This window comes from Papaver somniferum, chromosome 6, assembly GCF_003573695.1.
Source record: "Papaver somniferum cultivar HN1 chromosome 6, ASM357369v1, whole genome shotgun sequence".
NCBI classification, from domain to species: domain Eukaryota; kingdom Viridiplantae; phylum Streptophyta; class Magnoliopsida; order Ranunculales; family Papaveraceae; genus Papaver; species Papaver somniferum.
Genome location: NC_039363.1, coordinates 63,390,554 through 63,409,265, shown reverse-complemented (window position 1 = coordinate 63,409,265; position 18,712 = coordinate 63,390,554).

The window sequence follows — 18,712 nt, the reverse complement described above, 5'->3', positions numbered from 1 at the left end:
TAATCTTTCTTTATCCATGAAAACTTATTTCCCAGAGTAAAGATAGATCAGAAACAACATTAGGACCTCCACAACATCAAAACTATAGGTAAGCCTTTTAATGATTTTATCAAGAAAATATCGTGATCATGTGACGACATGCACTTGAACAGTTGAATGTGATATCCATTGTTTCCCCTGTCAAGTTTCCATTCCAAAATAATAAGACCTACATGTTCCTGAACGTCATATATATGCATTTTTTTCCTACCAAAAGCTTCACTCCAAGGCATCCATGAGTCATAACTCATGACCCTTTTTAGATGTGCTTGAGATGATACAATACAAGGTTTAAATTTGCAATCACGTCATACCTAAGATTTTTTTTTTTAAAAGGATCCCTATGATGAATCCTTGGCACGCAAAGGGGATTGAGGTGACCAAATCCAAGATCATGCCTTAGTAGTGGAGTGCTTCATTTGGAGAGAAAATAGAACAAGGCACGAGGGGATTGGAGAAGATAGAAAAAGATCAGATGGAAGGAATGGAGATTGTAAAAGGATAAGACCTAAATTTATTCAAAAACATTTAAATTTTCAATTCTAGTCAACTAACGGTAAATGGGTTTGCCAGAATAAAAAGTCAACTAACAGTTTTTCTAACGGTCTCCGGTTAGTATACGACGCTAAATGCATCGACAGTATGTTCGACACCCAGACCCTAATTTGACTGTAAACATATGACCCTTTTACAAAATATCTCTTAAACATAACTTTGGTCACAAAGCTGGGTACTAAAGCCTATATAACCCTTTAATGTAAATCCATGGGAATAATACTAGAGTTTAACCGGTGTTGTTATGCATCACATTATGTTATTGGAATTCATAAGGATATGGTTATGTTGGTTGCGTTTGCAAGGAAACCCAGAATTACAAAACCCCACAAAAACCGATTACACAATGTCATGTATAATAAGTGTATTAAACAATCATGGTTTAATAGTTTAGCTATCATAATAATCAAGAATTTGAATAAAAAATAATAATATTGGTGTAGCAAAATGAAACAGAAAAAACGTGACAAGAAAAAATCCAAGCAAATAAATCCACATGCACTAATCAACATCATGAATTAAAGGACATTTCCATAATAATTCTTGATTTTACCTTTCACCTATGGTAATAAAAAGAGCAATAAATTCATGAATTTATGATTACTGTGATTGCGAGAAAAAATCAATACAAAAAATTATAACCCTAACAATATATGGCTTCAGATATCAATTTTCTGAAGAAAAAAAAATTCTTTTAACTTAGATGAGAAATATGTGCTTTCTTGAGTACTTATTGCTCATCGATAACACTTATACATTTTTTGTGCAAAGCCAAGTAAGATACTAGGATGTATCACTAAATCATACAATATTGTAGTCCGATATTTTTATGATAATTAATTATATTATAATCATTCACAATTAGGAGCAACCCCATTTTCACAAATCCAAGGATGACTTGACATAACAAAGAAAGTAAAGAAAACGTATCAGAAGAAGATAATAATATAACATATCAATTTTATCAGATGAAATATGCAACATGGTTATCTTACTTCTTTCATATGTATACTCGGACGCTATTGAACTATCATGCTTCCTATGGATGTTTTCTCTGAAGCAGTGATAACTAACTAGTTCTCAAAACCCCAAATTTCCAATTAACATAACAAACACATTAACCCAAATTGCACAAATCTCAATCACACACCATAACTCTCAATTTTCATATAAATTCTCTCTAACTTTAGTAATTTCAAAAGCCAAACAAATTCCTAAATTTCCCATCCACCAAACACAAACCCTAGATTTTTTTTTCAAATTTCGTAAAACAAACTCATTCACTCGTTTCTTCAAACAGTCTAAAAAAAATCAACAACCTATATTTCCAATTAACAAAAGAAACCTACAAAAACAAAAAAAAAGTATATATTATGTGAAAAAATGCAACACAAATATGCGTACTGGTTTTGTTATATCTACACTAACAAAATATGTACCGATCCAATGTTACTATATACAATAAATACCAGTTGTTGGTGGTGATTTTTAGTTCAGGGTTAAAATTGTAAAACCTTGCATTTAATATGCCGTCACTCTGCAAAGAAACGGAGCCATGTAAAAGTGATGAGTGATTCAACCTCTTCACTGGCGCGTTTATTGAGCAATTCAATATTTTCGTATGAAATTTATTCAGAATGGTGCATGTAGCAACAATCCCAGATATTATGTAAATTTCGACACCTTACCTTGACTTTATTATAAGTTTCTTTGAATGCTTTATGTGCTATGTTCCCCGGGCAAATCCTTAATATTGATATGGCATGACAATTTGTGTTCACTCGCAGCAGAGTAACACGAATTTCCAAGTATCAAGGTTAAGGTCCTTGCATAAAGTACTCAATCAGAAAGCATACTGCTCTCTGGCAATAAACTTAAAGAACTCTGTGTCAACACATATAATTCAATCAATTTTGTGATGATTTACAAGATTCGAATATTACCCTAACTAATTTGCAAAAATTAGGGTTTTGCGCCTTGCACAATATATTAGACCCCGTTGGTCGAAATTAAGCTTAGGCGAACTAAGCAATTAATCCTCCATGGGTTAGTAGGTGCAAAATCCTACCCAAAATCATAAATGAGCCGCGGAATAGGAGCAGCAGCAAAGGAAGGTGTTTCCATGCTTTAGGCACGCCCCATGTTGCCCGACCGGCCCTATTTTCCTTCGACCAATCAGGTCTCCTTAAAACCGCCACACGCTGGCTGGGCCCATACTTTCCGACCCTATTTCTCATCGACCAATCAGGTCGCTTTAAATCCTCCACACACACACTAGAAGTGTGGCCACGTCCATGCTTGCCCGGCCCCTCTTAAATTAACCAATCAAGTTGCTCTAAACTTACCACAGTGTTTAAAAAAGGGGAAACTGCGCCAGATGATCACAAATCCAATTGGTTTTCCAAAACTGCGCCAACATGCCAAACATGCCACGTTGCGCCAATAAGTTGAGAAGCATGCCAACATGCCACTCCGTGACGCCAAACATGCCACTTTGTAGCAGCATGCCAAAACATGCCAACGTGTCGTAAAATATCGCGCCTACGTGTTAACCTACCTCATGTTCGTGGCCAATGTCGTGAGGTGCTTAAATTAGGGTTTTCTAGTCAGAAGCACGATTTTTCTTTAGGCGCATTAACCAAAACCCTAATTTCCATTTGTAGCTCAAACCACACCACTTTGGGCCCCACAACATACCACGAGCCATGCGGGGATCCAGGAAACCCTAGGAATGGCGCCATATCATAGCCACTCATAGCAACTCTTGCTTTTGTGGCTGTTTCCATATAATGGCCTTACTATATTTCCTTTGGCATGACTATGGCACCGTTTGCACAAAAGTGTCACAATGCCGCGGCCGCATGTCGCACGCACTAATTAGGGTTTCAGCATGCCAAACCCTAATTTAGGAGAAGTTGCTACGCCAATCAAGCCAAATCGTTCTACCCAGAGCATTAGGATTGACGTGGAAACTAGAACTAATGTTGCCAAGCCATATTTGGGTCTAACACCAATATGCCAAAACCTAGTGTCCATGACTACGCCAGGCGCTACTTGCACCACTGTGCCGCTGGCATGCACAAACTGTGGCAACCACGTCATTGTGCCATTATCAGGTGCCAACAGAATGTGGCCATAATCAATGGCCACCATTTCTCATGGGTCACAATCTTAGCCGTCCAAATTCGCCATAGAATTGACAGGCATGTGGAAAGTCTTAGGCGACCAGCCAAGGCAAGCCTAATAGCATCACATGTTATTCTCCTGCGGTAAGTCTCCTGACTTTGAGTTACCACGCATAGCAATCTACTACACGTTTTCCACGAAAACACTCGAGACATCAAACATGTCACAAACTGGGAGATACTCATCAGGGTATTGGTCTGGCGGTTTACAGCGTGCGGCGTGCAATACGCCCATTATAAGAAAGTGTCAGAAAGCAGGGAAATTAGTGGCGGCAAGAAGTAGTGGGTGTAAACTAATCTGTCCCTTCATAGTGGGAACGTGGTTTTCTGGCATTTACACACGACCCCACGTCTCCATCACTCAATCATTCCCACTTTCTACGAGATCAGGGTGCGTTCAATATGAATTGTATAAATAGGTTCTACCTATTTCAACCAAACGGCAACAGTTTTGGTTAACAACATTACAGTATCCAGAAAACACCAAAGAACTGATAGCTTACATTCCGCAAGCCAGATCCACATTCTGATACAAGTCATAAAATATCCACACCTTCAGAATTAATCATTCTGGTCTCAACACCTTCTTCGCTTCCCTCCCTAAGACCAACTCTTCTCCTTCACTTTGTGACCGAAGCAAGCCTGGAACGACCATTTCTTGGTTTAGGCCAGGATTGTACAGATTGATCTCTCGAATCTAAAGTACTCTCGTGCATTGCATTTGTTTAAGGTTTAGATTTGTTTCTCATTCATACACCCAAATTTACCAAAACCGACAGAAACAGTTTTTACCCACAAACACCAGTATGTATTGTAGGATCACAGAAAAAATCCAGAAATAACAGAAATCGTGATTTCCTGTAAATCCAGAAAGAAGAGAAATCAAACATATATCAAAATGACATCTTAACAAAAGAATACGATGATCTAATCAACAGAATAGCGCGATTTCAAAACCCGACTCAAAAATCAACATAGAAATACTAAATTCGAACAAAACGGTACGTCATAGAAAAACTATAATAATTACTAAATCTAGAAAAAAAAACAATGAAAAAAACCGACCAAATCATGAAATCAAGCCGATCATCATGAAGTCAGTTGAAGAAAAAAAGCATAACAAAAATTAAAGAATTAAGAAGAGGTTTATAGAAATTACCTGGAGATTTGAGATGGAAAACCTAAAATTGACGAACACCAACAGAAGCAGAGAGAAACTGGATCTGAGATGATGAGAAAAGGGAAAGGAGAACGAAGTTGTTCTTATATGTTCGTTGCAGAAAGGGTAGGTCTGGAATATAAAAACTAAACATCAATTTACTCGCACGTGGGATGGACGAGGAAATGACATTTCTGATCCAAAATCATGTTTTAGGACCAACAAGTAAACTAATTGAGTGGATGGACCACTGATTAAACGAGTTTTCTAACTAGGCTTAACCAGCAACTCCTACTTTTAATATTGTCTAATATATTAACAGTTCAAACCCATTTTTTTGTTTTCTTTTATATATCTACAGGATTCCCACACGATAGACACTCTAGACAATCCAACAACAAAAAGACACCCAGCCCAAAAATACAACCGAGGATCCTCTCAGGACTAACGTGTCCTGTCATATGATTAACCCATTTTTTGCTGTCAAATTCTTGAAAATGATTTATATTTAGATGAATTATACATATGTTTCTTTTTTTACTGATAAATTTAGCTTTCACATTAACTTTTCCACACCGGTGGAAAAACGTTATAGTTTCGGAGATGAAGGAGCATTATATGCGAGGCTTGATAAATTCGACCCTTGATTTCTTTCATCCTGCGATCTGTATCTTTTGCTCGTGCGATACGATAGTTTGTGTGGTTTCTTTATTATTTTGGATGACATGGAATATATCATGGGTCGGCCCAAATATAGTTTACCAAACCTATTTATGATTAACAAATACGGATGGTGTTTCTAACAAAGATGGTTTCGTAGGAATTGGACGGGTCCTCAGAGATGATGCTGGGCAGTTTCTTGGGGGATTCACACAACATATATTCAGGAATGGGAATAATATGGCTGAGCTCAAAGCCATTCACCAAGGTCTCGTCTCAGCTTGCGAACTTTCGTAAAAAGTATCCTTTGTTTACAAGTATAGGGAGAGTAATAGTGATGCTGATCTTCTTGCTAAAAAAGCAGCAAATGAGGGATTGTCATATAGTTGGTTTTACACTCCTCCTTTTTTGGTTAATGTATTACAGGAGGATCATATGGGAAGGGATTTCCCAGATTTGTAAAGCCCACTTAGTTTATTTTAAGCATTTCTGATTACCAAAAAAAAAATCTTTTATGCATGCAGTGGAGATTTTATTGTGGATGCCATGGATTATATCCCGGATTGTGAAAAATATAGCTAACCAAACTTAAACCTAATTACGGCTAACTTTGATGTATGCGGCAGAGATGGAATATGATATTTTTGATTTCATTTATTTCGTGGCATTTCAAATTTGACAATAGTGCGATAGTAACGTAACTCCTATTTGGATTGAAAAAGGGAGTTGGATTCACGCCAAATAACATGTTCTTCATAATATAATACTAGTCTATTACTAGCGTTAAAAGTAAGCTAAATACTTCCCAATACCTGATATAAAAACAAATAGTAGCAGCAAAGCAAGTAAACTAAATATTGTTTTTAACCATACATAATTACATCGATCAACAAGAATTTGGTTCTTATTAACTTTATGTGTGTGTTAATAAAATAAGTGGACCTAAAAATTCATTTCATACAATTGAACCTTCTCAAATTGTTTCTTTTTCAAAACCAAAAATACTTGTGCCAGAATAACATATGCCAAGAATAACAAAAGGCCTTGGACACGTGATGGATCTTGAAGTATTATTCCTGCGTTTCCCTGACCAAATCCACCCACGTTGGGGTTACTTGTTAGTGGCTGATCAAGCTTGATAGATTCGCCTTTGGACACAAGAATTTCCGGTCCTGGGATATAATATCGACCACTTGGTGACCATATGACGTATCTGTTATGCTTATTTCATATCCCCCTTTTCTTTACGTACAATTTTACTTACTATACCTGTTGATGTAGCATTATAAACTGTATTGTTACTCTTACACTCATCGGGATAAATATGACCCCTACCTCTGTTCCCGCCTACATATATAGGATATTTTAAGAAGTGAACGTCTTTTTTTTAATAACGGAGTCTGGGAAAAGAATAGGAAAGGTGATTTCACTATATTTCTGACCTGGAACAGGACTTATCACAAGAATATATTTTTTTGTGGGACGATAACTCTGAAATAAAGATTGCTCATCTTTTCTTTCATTTCGGGAGAAATACGATCTGAGGGGGCTAATTCGAATCTCTCAGGCAAAATAAGAACAACCCCTACATTCAAAGCCTCCTTTTTACCATTAGGAAAAACCTATTTCAGTTGCATATCATAAGGGATTCTTACAACTGCTTTAAATACAGTATCAGGAAGTATCGCTTGTGGAACCTCAATACCCACAGGATTATTAGATAAATGACAATTGGCACAGAAAAATACGCCCAGTCGCCTCTCGTGGATTTTCATAACCCTGCTGCACAAAAATGGGATATGCATATGAAGTAGATGGCCAAGTTATTACATATAGCATGATCGATACAGAAATGGATCGAGCCATCTGCTCCTTTATCCGAGAAAAGATATTTCTTTTTTACATGGTGCAATCATTGATCCCGATGATTTCTACAATAAATTAGGTAGGTTACTAGTATAGTTCCCTATCCACGATTCTACTATTGTAATGGAATAATTTTACTGGAACGGAATACAAGAAGAGTCTCTGGGATGGATATAAATATAAAAGATGAGTAATATTTTGAATGCTTTATTTGTGTATGTACAAACAAAGTAAAAAAATTATGATTTGATTAATATCGGTGAATCAGTCTTTAGTCATTCACTGAATGATAAATCACTACAAGTGACGGAGATACACGATTTAAATAATGGAAAATCTAATATTTAAAAGTGTATCTAAAATGACTGGGAAAGTAGAAACAAGACCAGATATAATTTGATCATTATGATAAAATCCAAAATCCTTGGAGATAGAGCCAATCATTAGTTTCCAACCATGAGGCGAATGGAATCGGATACATAAATCAGTTAATAAAAGAATAGAAAAAACTTTTATTGTGTCACTTGAGTTACAGAGAAATTCTTTCACCCAAGAATTAAGAACGAGAAGTTCTTCATTACCTAGAATAGAATAACCACCTAGAATAGCGAAACATATTATATTTGTCGAGAAGTGCAAAAAGGCTATGAATATGACCTTCATTGTGCATCTTGACCAATTGTATCGTTTCTTTGTGGATTTTTATACAGAGCTTTTGTATATGTGTCTCCGGGTACTTCTTTATAATTTCGTCCAAAAAGAAAAATTCTTCTAATTCTATGAATTTTTCTAGAAGATTCTTTTCTTTAACATCATTCAAAAACATTTCGGGTTGCCTAGTGTTCCACCAATTTGTAACCCAGGATTCCAGATTTTTATTAAATGAGAGAGAAACCCACCTAGGTAAAAATAAAATAGATGCAAGATATGTGAGGGTAGTGAATGTTTTCTTTTGTGACATTTTTAATATGTAAATTACTAATGAAACCACCTCTTTCATCGACTCTATCCAATCAAAAATTTCTATGAAGCATGAGTTCTATAAAATGAAGATTCCTTAGTTCTGTTCCTTCCCCCATGCTAACAAAACATTAATTCTTCACAGTTCATTTCAAAATACTTCAATTGGTACACGCAAGAAATAGGTCAACTCCGCCGCTTTTTGTTCAATTTCTTGTGGAGTCAGATTCTCATCAGTACGAGTCAAGAGAATGGATCCCTGATCTTTGTATGCGGCAGAGATGTTATTACTTTGGACGACATTGATTATGCCTCTGGTTCATGGCTAAATGGACCCCTACCAAACATTACGGTTATGTCCTTGCCAATTCATAGGCTTTACCCCTAGATAGATTTCAACTTAGTTGTAGCTAACTTTAATGCGGCTCTGTTTTTGACCTTAGTTCATGGTCGGGCCGTAAGTCCCAACTAATTTGATCTGAACATAACACTAGGGACACAGGTCACAACCCCCTAGATTTAAATCTAATTACGATTAATTTAATTGTAAGTCTATGTTTGATCCTAGATTTTCAATTTCACAGCAGTCTCGGGTAATTTGACCCGATCGACAAAAACCGATTAATATTTAGATTTAATTTTAATCTCCAGGATGTAAGCCTAGGTAATCTTTCCCCTTAAAGTCCTTGATAAAATAAGCTTTCACGTTGGACGGTAATGAAATCTCACTTTTCATTGGTAGAAATTAGCCTTTTCTAATATAGAAGCTATGGTGAGGACACTCGACATAACTCTATTGGTCGGAATATTGAAATTTGGATTCCACTTTGTTTACATCAAGTATTTAACCGTTTGTTAGTAACATCGTCAATAAAAAAGAAGGTGGACATCATTTCCTTCAGAGTTGTCATCTAATTAATTTTCTTACACCGTGTTTACACCAAATATTCAATTGTACGTTAGTAACACCGTCTAAGGTGGACAATACTTCGGTTAAACCACGAAAATTTTTTCCAATACAAAATTTTGCTATGACGAAATTTTTTCCCTACAAAACTTTTCTTAAAAAATTTTAAACTTAATCTAATGGAAAATGAAAATTTAACTTACCGTGTTTAGAATTATATGGAAGTCCAAACTCAATTTGGAAGTCGAGTACCTAATATATTAGGACTCTTCTTCAAATTTATACATAAAGGAAAAAAAATCCACATATTTTCTGTGAAAATAAAAGGAAAAAATAAATAAATTTCATGTCTTTTCTCCACCTATTTAATGCATTCGCCTCGCTGCACCAAGTTAAAAATGCACTGCCACGCGACGGGGAAGAGCCGCACACTCCAAATCAAAAGAAAAACCTAGTACCTAGTTAAAAATAAATTACTTCCTCAAAATTGTTGAGGTCTCGTTTCTCTCGTTTTGGGCATCTAATTTAACTACTATTGTTTATCTGTAAATCCAGATCAACAAAAGATGGAATGTCTTAGGAAAACTTCGCCATTCGCGGGCGAAAACAATTTGCGTTCAGAAAGAATCAGTATCAATAGAGTTATGTAATAGTTGTATCTTTTCCAGAAGGCATTCAGTAGTCTAGTGTTTCATTCAAAAACAAAGAATGAAGAATCTATGCTAGAAAATTCGTTACAAACAAGAATAACTTTTACACAATTGGTGAAAATGATTTGGTTCTTATCGCGTCCACAGTGATTTTAGTCCAAAATGTTACAAGACCAGGAGACCCCAAGATAAGACTACAATACTGAAAGAAAAGTCTGCAGCATCCAAGGCAAGCATCACATTTCCAATTCACAAACACAGAATCGTCTAGGTCCTCCAAGACCTCTATCTAGGTCTCCTTTTGTTTTCTCTTAATTATTTTTTTTTCCACTCGGTATTTTCGTTTTAATATTATACTATTCGAAAATGATAGATGTACCGTGAACCCAGCACCGTGGTGAGCACCGTGTGAGAGGGATGGGACCGTCAGATCCTTCTCGGTGCACACACGGTGCTTAAATCACGGTGTGTCTATCAAAACCCTATACCATTAAGGATTAAGTGTAAAATATCAGAGTTATGCCGATGATATCCCCAAGTCCAAAGTACAACATTTGGAGATTATCTTATTTTAATAGGTTCGCAGAAAGAGTGAGGCACAAACTTTGTATTTCTTCGTTCATATCACAACTAAACCATCTGTTTTTTCCTTGTGTTTTTTTTCTGTTTTCCGATTTCCTTTTTGTTTCAATTACTAACCACACTAAATCCTTAGCCGTACCCATACTAATTGGAATGTTTATCTTTTGGTATCAGCAGATTTTAAGTGTTGGGATATACATAACACATATCTGATAATGTGGCAATGGAATACAAACAAGAAAACTTACCAAATCTGTTACAAATTATATAAATGATAAAGACCAGGTTTATGTTTTGCTAGTGCAAGCCAGGGAAATTCTGGTTACAAACAAGCAGAAAGTGGGAACAATATAAAGTCAAACTCATACGTGTTGTGAGGGGAAGATATATAATTATTCCGATAGGACCCCCTACTACCCAATTTCGGTTTTGGGCCCTCGACATTATTTGGCCCTCGCAATTATTTGTTGAATTTCAGCCTTCAAAATCTTTTTGAGTTATGAAGTGCACTAGGTAGTCACCATCGCCATTCAATTTGAGGGCCCAGAGAAAAGATATTGCTATTTGTTTCAAGTGTGGTTGATGCATCACGAAGATGACATATGTGGGAACTAAGGGTGCACACGGTACGGTTCGGTTCGGTTCTTGCCGAGGCCGAGTACCTGTACCTCCCTAGTCTCGGTTCCAAAATTTTGGACCGGTACCTGTACCTTGTACCTCGGTTCCGGTACCATTCGGTATATGTACGGTACCAGATACGGTACCGGTACCAGTCAGTACTAATTAACTTCAGAGAGGCATTGGAGATGCTGAGACCTTGCAATTTAACATTAAGTGGCTCCGTGGGATATTCAATAAACTTAAGAAGTCTTGGAAGTTGTCTTTCATGATAGATAAAGAAGCTGAAAGCCGTGAACAAGTCTTGGAGGCAACACAGGTGGAGTATGCTGGCCTTCGTTCAAGAAAAGACGAACTTGAGACGGAACTTCTGGAGGTGACAATGAAAATCAGGGAATTTGAAGGTAAGATTTCATCTGAACGCGACGCTATCCAAGTAAAGATGGCAGAGAAGAACATATTTCTGTTTGAGCCTGTTCTGGGGAATTTGTTTAATCTAGAGCTTACAAATTGATTGCAGATGTCCATCCTATGTTGTTAAACCCGGTCAGGGATCGAAACTCGTCTATACAGTAACCTATATTACGTATTTAGTGTTTCTGCTATGCTATGAAACATGGATTCTTCTTGTTACATAAAGGTGTTCATTTCATAGTACCATCTGAAAATGATTCTAATCTAAGGTTACCGAACTCCTATACAACTAGAACTCCTAACTTTTTCATATATAAACCTGATATCTATAATGCTGAGCAACCAATCATCATAGAAAGAAACAAGTTTGTTGACGTAGCAGCATGCCTCACCCCTCTTTGAAATTTTTCACTGCATGCATTACTGGAGGACACAAGGCAATCTTGAAAAACAGATCACGTAAAACTGATCAAGGAGAAGAGCAGCACGACAAGGATTGGATATGTAGAAATTATCTTCCTGATGAATTGATAATTGAAAGTATTCTGACGAGATTACCATTCCGGACTCTCGCTGTTTGCTGTTGCGTCAATAAGTCGTCATGGTACTGAGAGAATGATGATTACTTCCAATGAAGAGGGTGACATATCAGTGGTGTTGCTTCCATTGACTTTCGAAGTTGAGCTTGGTTTCTGAGACTGTTGGAATTGGAGCTTGGCAGTGATAATGAATGTTGGAACACAGTTGAGGAACAGAAGATGTCGTGAGTTACGTAAGAAGCTCGAGTTATTTGTTTCTGAGAAGAGGTTGAGCAAACGATGCTCGGTGATGGGTAACAGATGAAAAAAAAAAAAGAAGAAACCCTAGTAATTTTTCTATATATACCGGCACCATCAGATACTCATATTAATCCCTAAATATAACGGCTATTACTACTCGGTACAATCGGTCCGGGACGGTACGGGACTGGTATAGGACCGTGTACCTGTACCTCCTAGCCTCGGTTACTTTTTTTTTACCGGTACCTGTACCCCCTTCCTCGGTTCGGTACAAAAACAGGTACGGTTCCACCGGTTCCGGGACGGTCCATCGGTCCGGCTCGGTTCCTGTGCACCCTTAGTGGGAACACTAATTAGCATCTAATGTGGAATTGATTTCGTGTACTCCCACCGCTACTAAATGAATGACCTATTCAGTTATAGATTTTTCCTTGCTAATAGATAACCCATATCATTATTTTTGGTTTTTTTGATAACAAATGAGTCCTTTCACTAATGGAAATTCATGGTCATATTAGGTTTAAAATGGAAAATTAGAAAATACAAGTACAATACCGAAAAATCCGACAAGAGAAAGAGAATGATCAACGGAACATGACGAATACAAGCATGAATAAGAACCGATTAAATCTGTGAAAAAATAGTTTTTCTCGGAATTGAATCCCAACCATTTTGTATGTTTATCTTCTTCATAAAGAAATGCTTCTAAAGTTGGAGTGATTTGCTCAAATCTCTTAAAACTTGTGATGAAAATTCCGTCGTCAAGAATATCATTGATGAAGATTCCGTCGTCAGATAGTCTAAGGATGAATATTCCAGTGAATATTCCGTCTCCGGAGACAAAAATGATGACGATCTCATCGTTGGAATGTATGAAGGAAATCACACTGCTGAAGTTGTTGATGAGCGAAACTCGGATGATGCTTCTGTTGATGAGTAATTCACCATAATAGGTCAGGTATTCCCCCCATTTCTCAATCGCTTTAGTTCCCATTGGTTTGGTTTATATCATATTTTGATTTCTATTTATCCTAATAATCCCACTGTCAATCTCACTATGAAAATCATCTCATGGAATTGTAATGGGTTTGCTGCAAAAGTCACTAGACAACACATGTCTGATCTAAATAGAATGTTGGATCCTGACATTGTTTTCCTGTGTGAAACTAGAATTAGGTCTGATAAAATCCTAAATTTGGTAAAGCCTTTAAATTTTTCCAATTCTTTTTTTGTCCCATCTGTTGGTCAAGCTAGGGGAATAGCATTACTCTGGAAGGATGGTTTTAAATTTGATATTGTGCACCATGATAGAAATATGATCCATGCCTTAGTTACTAGTGATCTTGCAAAACCACAATGGATTATTTCTTGTGTATATGGTTCTCCATATCCCAATGAAAGAAGTACCCGGTGGAACATTATTAAGAGCTTAAGTGATACTTATGGCAGTAGTATCCCTTGGACTCTAATTGGGGACCTTAATATAACTCTTCATCAAGACGATAGATTCAACAATTCTGGCTGTTCTTCTTATTCTCCTAGCATTGTTTATATTATCCATGATTATGGTCTGTGTGATTTGGTCTTCCATGGCAACCCTTACACATGGACTAATAACAAACATGGTACAGGAAAAATAAAGTCACGTCTGGATATATCACTTGTTAATTCAAAGTGGCTTATAAATTTTCCAGATGCTTGCTTAAAAAATCTTCCTCAATTAGGGTCATACCATTGTCCTATCATGCTAGATTTAACTCTAAATTCTTATAAAAATGCTAAGTGTTGGAATTTTTTTGAATGTTGGTTGAGAGATAGTTCTTGTGAAGTTCAAATAGCTAAGTCTTGGTCTAAACAAGTAAGAGGGTCTGCTTCTTATAAATTAGATCAAAGATTAATTGAAACCAGGAAAGAGTTGTCAAAGTGGAGAACTACATTTGGTAATATACAAGACAAAATAAGGACTCTCCATACTGATTTGGCAGAATTACATAAAGCAAGTATAAACAGAAGCAATATCCTTGAAGTCCAACAAGTAGAACAACAAATGGAAGAGTGGCAGCAGAGAGAAGAGGAGTTTTACAGACAGAAGTCAAGAGATACTCATATGATTGACATGGATCAAAATATAAAGATCTTCCACATGAATGCAAACAGAAGAAGAGTCAGAAACATGATTGAATCTTTGAAAATAGATGATGGAATTTGGTGTAGTGGTAGAGAAAACCTTGATGAACTACTTACTTCACATTTCAAGGATATCAGTAGTACTTCTTCTCTAGTAATAAACGAAGATATGATGAATCTTATTCCTTGATGCATTAGCGATGCGGATAATGCCTTGATGTTAAGAATTCCATATGAGAATGAGATCTTCAAAACTCACAAAGAAATGAAGCCATGGAAAGCTCTGGGCCCTGATGGATTCCCACCAGGTTTCTTCCAATCACAGTGGGACATAGTAAAAGATGATGTAATATGTATAGTCCATAGTTTCTTCAGGCATGGAAGACTATTAAAGAAGATGAACAAGACAAATCTCACTTTAATTCAAAAAGTAAACATACCTCAGCAAGCAGGAGACTACAGGCCCATTGCCTTATGCAATACGACATACAAGCTCATCACAAAAATCATGGCAACGATAATGAAGCCACTTTTGGAAATATTTATCTCACCAATGCAAACATCATATGTGCCAGGCAGATAAATTTCAGACAACATCACACTTGCACAGGAGATAATTCATTGTATGAAGAGGAAAAAAAGGAAGAAGGGTTATATGGCTTTGAAGCTGTACATGTCAAAGGCATTCGATAGGGTGGAATGGACATTTCTAGATAGTGTTATGAAGAAGTTGGGATTCAACAATCAGTGGTGTTCACTCATTTATGAATCTATCAGTACTTCTGAGATACAGATTAATCTAAATGGGTCACCTTGTAATGCCTTTAAGCCAACAAGGGGTATAAGACAAGGTGACCCAATATCACCTTACTTGTTCCTCTTAACAATGGAGGTGTTTACCAGATCCTTAGCCTATGCATAACAGATGGGACACATTCAAGGGGTGAAGATTGCAAGAAGAGCACCACAAATCACTCATCTATTATTCGCAGATGATTGTCTTATATTCACTAAAGCATATCTTCATAATGCAAATAACATTTTACAAGTCATTGAAGCCTTCAGTCTTTGTTTAGGGCAACAAATAAATCTTCAAAATTCTGTCATATACTTCTCCCACAATCTGCATAATAGGCACTGTAGAATCCTCACAAGAAGATTGAAGGTGAAGATAATGGACATGGGTGAGAAATATTTAGGAATTCCTCTGTTCCTAAATCTAAAGAAGGCTATATCTTTTTCTGGAATCGCCAGCGAAATGAGGACAAGGCTTGTTATATGGAAGGGAAAATTTATAAATAAAACAGGAAGATCAGTTATGATTAAAACTGTCTTGAATGCAATACCACAACATCAAATGGGAACCTTCAAGATTCCAAAGAATACCATTAAAGAAATGAATCAATTCCAGAGAATATATTGGTGGAATAAGTCGGATGGGAAAGGCTTATATTTCATTAAATGGTCTAAACTGTGTAGAGATAAGGAAGCTAGTGGATTGGGCTTCAGAAATATTAAGTGTTTTAATGATGCTCTCTTATCCAAGGAAGTCTGGAGATTATGCCAAAGCTCACAAAAATTGGTGAATACAACAATCAAGCGAAAGTATTTTCCTGAGTCAAATATTCTTCATTCTCAACCAAAAACAAACTCCACATGGGCATGGAAGAGTATACATGGTTGTGTGCAGTTTGTAAAGGATTTCAGTTTCTGGCAATTGGGTAATGGCGCCAAAATTGAAATATGGAGAGAAAAATGGATCTTTGGAGAATCTACACCTCCAATAGTTGTTGTTACTGGTAACACTTCTCAACAATACAAAATGGTTGCTGATATCATAAACACAGACAGCAGAACTTGGAAAGTGAAGTTGTTAATGAAATTTTCTTCCCTGATGTAGATTCTAAAGTTCTGGCCATGAGAATTCCAATAACTGGAGAGGACACACTTATCTGGAGTCTCACAACAAATGGAATCTTCTCTGTCAAGTCTGCTTACAAGAAATTATTTCAGATCAAGACTAACTACAGTAATGAGGTGCAGCAAGAGGAAGCCAGATTCTGGAAAAAGATTTGGGCTATGAACACTCTTCCTAGAATCAAACAGTTTCTTTGGAAATGTGTAAAGGATATTATTCCTACCCATGGAAGGATTTCCAGGGTAATGCACTATGGAGATGAAAATTGCAAAATCTGCAATACAGGGTTGGAAATAAAGGAACACATCATTCTTGAATGCCTGTTTTCGAGAGCAATCTGGATGACTATCCCTGGAGCTAGAAGATCCATTATGCAGTCCGGATTCTCAATGGAGATATGGATAAAGAATTGGTTTACTTTTGAATAAACTTCCTTAGAAGAAGAATGGTCTGTCAAAATGGAAAATGCTATGTGGGAGATATGGAAAGCGAGGTGTTGATGTGTCTTTGACAATGTCAAGCCCAATCCATTGGAAGTTATTAGGAAGATACAGAGCCTAAATTTCATCACAGGGAAACATTTAAGAAGACCAATGCATATTAGCTCTAACGCTTTGCAGGAAGACCCTATGGCTTGGATTCCCTCATTTAAGCATGACTTCTATATAAATGTTGATGCATCATATAAATCCACTTCTGTTTTTTGTGGCATCAGACTAATCTTAAGAAACTGTGCAGGTGGATTTGAACGTGCCAAGTGCAGATATGCAGACAGATGCATAAATGCAGAGAATGCAGAATGTGAGGCGCTTTGGTGTGCAGTGATGTGGACCAGAGAACTAAATATCCAGAATGTTCGTTTCTGGATGGATGCAAAGAAGATTATCACAAGTCTTGAAGGAGATGTCAGTAGCAGCATCTGGCAGAACTCCCCTACCCTGTCATATGTTAGAGAGGTCGCAAAAGAATTTCCTTTTTGGTCTTTTAAATTTGTTAGAAGGAAACTAAATAAGCCGGCGGATAAATTAGCCAGGCATGCTAGAGTCTTTAATGTGTCAAGGTCATGGATTAATATCCCTACCAACTTCATATGTAAGAGTGTTGAGGAGGATAAACAAAACCTATTCCGCTTCATCAATTAATGGAATTTTCTTAGTATAAAAAAAAGAATGCATCTCAAGTGATCTTAACACCCATAGCAATCAAGAACGATCATCAAAGTCGAGATAAACCTCTATAATATAGGAGAAAATCCACCACAAAGGTGCACAAAACTTATAAAATGATAAGAGATAAACATAAATAAACCTAGCTATAAAAAATACCTAGTGAAAAACAAGTAAAAGAGGTGAAAATCCCGTTCAGATCCGTCCCAAAACGGACCAGATCTGAGTAGGTTGTGTTTTCCGGTGAGAGTTTTTTTTTTCAGTTGAGGGGGTGATAGAGGTGAGTTCCGATGACATATATCGTTAGACAAGGGGATATTTCTTAAATTATCATTTTAATAGATTATTATTAGTATAACAAATATGTATAATTCGATAGTCATATTTATATTGTTATGTAGGTGTTTTAAAATGATTTTCAACAGTATAAAGTTTTAGATTATCAATGGCGTAGTTTGAACGATAAATCATTTCTAAATTTTACTAATTATTATCCATAAGGATATAATTATAAAAAAATTACTTTCCTCTCCTTGTTGCCTTAAAAATTGTGCAAACTTGAGATGGATCATCTATTTAGGGACGGGGGGGGGGAGTATTTCTTTCCTTTCTCAAAAAATAACCGCCCTAGGTTGCACGCTGCAATATTTGATTGGAAGTTGCATATGATCAAAATGATGTGGCTTTGGACGTGGCGTCCATCCATAATCCATTTCCTTACGAGTGTTAGAGTAATATTCAGGTAGTGGAGATTTGATAAATACATCTCCTTTTTATGACCCTTCACGAATACTTCTGAAGAACTTCACAAATACCCCTAAGGGTATAATTGGAACTTTATTTAAGAACATGAATAATGGTTGATAGAAAGTGGTTGTGGAGTAGTGGTTTTGGCAAAGGTGGTGGTGGTGGAGTAGTGGTTGTGGCAACAGTACCGGTGGTGGTGGTGGCGCTGTGATGGTGGTAGTGGCGGTGTGATGGTGGTGATGGAAAGTTGTTAGTAGTGGTGGTGGCGGCATTGGTGATGCGAAGGTGATTGTGGTGGAGTGCCGCTAGTGATGGTGGTGGTGGTGGTAGAGTGGTGGGGTGGTGGGGGAATTGGTTGTTTTTTAAAATAAAGAAACATA